The following is a 3,697-nucleotide window of genomic DNA, read 5'->3' as shown; positions in this document are numbered from 1 at the left end:
CCTCCGAGAGAGCCTGAACTCGTAAACACCGAGTGTTACATCTGCGCCATAGCTAGGCTCCGCCCGTCTTTCGTACCCCTAGTACTCAATGTCAGGATCGTAACCCCGACATGCCCCCCGGCAGGTCCCGACACTTTCTGGAATCTTCAGGAAAAACCGTACTAAATCCTTAGAATTTTTTACCTATGAAGATATGGTTTTCTAGAAAACCAAAAACATGTAGAAAATATCAACTGACTCTGGGAACTGAATTAATAGGATAGCACAGTAAAAAAATATAAAATGCTGTAAAAATGATATTATAATAACATTAAACAATTAAAAATTATATACACATTTGAGATGTATCAGGCGCCAATATGTTTGTGGAGCGTGTTAGGGTGGAGTGCGTGCATGAGGGACATGGTGTTCGTGGAGGTGCTATGGGATGTGTACACATGGGATATGGGGAGGACCCACGAGGGCGCCTACTGTCGTTCGCCCGTTCACGGTCAGCGTGCCCAAGTTTGGGGAGGCGACCGACCTGTCGGCCGATGATTGCTTCCCGGACACCATGGGCACCGATGAAAGGGAGGAAGTCGGCCACGCTTCCAGCCATCCTGGCCACTTGAATGTGTTCTTTTGTCGCCAACGCCCGTTCATGAGAATTACACAAGACGTTCTCAGAAACCTGGTACATATGGTCAGTCGGTGCATTCTCATTACACAAATGCTTGTTCTGTGTTGAAGTAGCATGCAACAAAAAGTGCACAAGCGCATAATAGGGCCCGGTATGGTATCTAAAGAGTGAAATCCAATTTGGATTTCCCCATCCTTCAATGCTTCAAGCAACTCGTTGCTACAACTCCTCTCATTGGATGTTGTTGTTAGGGCATCTCCAAGGCAGACCCGCAAACCGCCCGCGTACGTCCGGACCACGCAAGCCATCCACCGCGGGTCTGTATCGGTCCGCGGGGCAGTCCGGATGCGATTTCCTTCACAAACCGGAGACAAAAATGGGGGAGCTTTGCGGGAGTCCGGACACGCGAAACGTACGAATCCGACACCCCGGCCCACCCAAAACCCTCATCGGACCCCGCGACTCCATCCTCCCCATTTTCTCTCCTTCCTTCTTTCTCTCTTGCCTTCGCCGCCGCTCCACCACCCCGGCCACCATGCCACACCCCTGCCGAAACTCTATGTCTCTGACATATCCAACGCTCGAGCAGGGCTCTCCCCTCTTCTCCTCCGTTTACGTTCAACCCCTATACTCCGACCGTCCCGCCAGGTACCATTCGCTGCTACTATTCTCACCATGCCCAACAATAGTTCAATGAATCGCCGGAGCTAAAAATAGTCGTCCCTTCTTCTTTCTAGCAACAGATTCCGATTTGGAGTACATATACGAGCAGTATGTTGAGTCGTCCGACAGCTCGTCGAACGAGGAGGAGTACTCCGATGAGACGGCGATGATGCAGACGGTCCTTGAAGACATAGAGCGTGTGGATGAGCGTGTTCTCAATTTCAAGGGCTCAATCAAGGGTCATCGAGTGCTCAACCGCAACAGGTCGCACGACCACTTGACACTGATGGCCGACTAGTTTGCCCCCGATGCACTATTCCCTGACCATTTCCGTCGGCGTTTTTGGATGCGCAAGACTGTCTTTGATCGTTTGTACCATAGCGCTTGGTCCTATGATGCTGATCCTGAAGAAGGACGTTGTGGGAATGATTGGCTTCTCTGGTTGCCATAAGTGCACAACCGCACTCCGGATGCTTGCATATGGCACGACCGTTGATTCATGGGACGAGTACCTACAAATGTCTGAGAGCACACACGGAGATGCCATGGTCAGGTTTGCAACTATTGTGGTCAAGGTGTTCGGACCTCAGTACCTGAGAGAACCAACTGTGGCAGACACCGAGAGGCTCTTGGCAATCTCAGAAGCAAGAGGATGCCTAGGTTTGCTTGGATCTCTTGACTGCATGCATTGGAAACGGAAGAATTGCCCTAAGGCTTTACAAGGGCAATATCAGGGTCATGTTAAGAACTCCATCATTCTTGAAGCAGTTGCATCACAAGATCTTTGGATTTGGCACGCTTTCTTTGGCATATCCGGGTCTCATAATGACATCAATGTGCCGCAACAACCATCATTGTTTGCGAGGCTGACTGAAGGAAAAGCTCCTCCTTGTCAGTATAATATCAATGGACATGAGTACAACATGTGCTACTATCTGGTTGATGGTATCTATCCTCCATGGACTACCTTTGTCAGCACCATCTCAAACCCAGTTGGCCAAAAAAAGTCCCACTTTGCCCAAAGACAAGAAGCAACTAGAAAGGATATTCATAGAACATTTGGAGTTCTGCAGGGTCGTTTTGCAGTTGTTCGTGGACCTGCTAAACAACATGATCCGAAAACCTTGTGGGAGGTGATGACATGTTGTGTGATCATGCACAACATGATCGTCGAGGATGAGGGTGACGATGTTGTCGCAGCTCTGAAATTTGAGAACATGGAATCCTATCCAACTTGCGAAGCAAAATACGACCACATTTGAAGAGTTTATTCAAATGCATCAACAAATTCGGCATCGGCCAACTCACGAGCAGCTGAAGGAAGATCTGATTAAGCATCAACGGACGGTTAAAAGGGACAACAATGTTGGGATGTAATATTTGAACTTTTTAAAATTTGAACTAGTGCTACATGCGGCTATTTGTACGTGTGCACCCTTTGCATGCGTCTATTTGATAGTGCAAACTTGAAAAATAATGAGGAAGGTCGGATGTATGCGGCTAGCATTGGATGTCGTCCTCCCGGATCCGTGTCCGCGGATTGATCTCCCCCTGTCCGCGTACGAATGCGAGAGAAAATTTGCGGATAGCCGTTGAAGATGCCCTTACAAGGATGAAAGAACAATATCAGTATTTGGAGCAAAATGCTATGATGTGTGAACCCGCACCTTTGACGTTGGTTTAATATCCTGGTTCAATGTAATGTATCTTGCTCTTATTTTCATGATAGTTGATGACTCACATGGAAACTAAATTAACATGGCCTAGAGCTTTTTTTGTGTGTGTCTCATGGCGTTCCATTTTTGCTACCATGACATATTTTTCTTTCATGGGAAACATGTTTTATTGCCATGGTTGTACTTCTTCGCAGCGACGGTCTGTTTTTAGCGTCATAGGATCTTTTTTCACAAGAGTCGGGTTTCGTTGCTATAGTGTATCTTTTCACCGCGACAGCCTACTTTTACCCTTTTTTAAGTTAACATATTTTTACTCTGATGTTAATATATTCGTTGCAAACCACGGACATTTTTCATGTGAAGAAGAAGAAGAAGCAGCTAAAGAAAAGCGTAGAGAAATGAAGACTTGCATTGACCAACCCCAAGTCAAAGAAAACCCTCTTCATGGGAAGAAGCAAAACAAAACCAAATTGTTCATGCACACTTCCCTTGTTTTCCTTGCTGGTTCCAATCCAGCCCTGACCTGACGTGCCGTCCTCACCTCCACACAAAAATTGGCCCCGCGAGCCCCACCGGGCAGCCACCCAGAAGGCGCCCCTCCTCAAGCTGTCGGCCGGCAATCATGCCACGGGACCCACCATTTGCGGGGCCCGCCACGTGGCACCAATCCGACCCGGGCGGCGCACGTCACCCACTTTCCCCATTCGCGTCGCGTTCCTCCTCCCCTCTTCTTCCCCCG

Source organism: Triticum aestivum, chromosome 5D (assembly GCF_018294505.1).
Source record: "Triticum aestivum cultivar Chinese Spring chromosome 5D, IWGSC CS RefSeq v2.1, whole genome shotgun sequence".
NCBI classification, from domain to species: domain Eukaryota; kingdom Viridiplantae; phylum Streptophyta; class Magnoliopsida; order Poales; family Poaceae; genus Triticum; species Triticum aestivum.
This window is presented reverse-complemented; position numbering follows the sequence as displayed.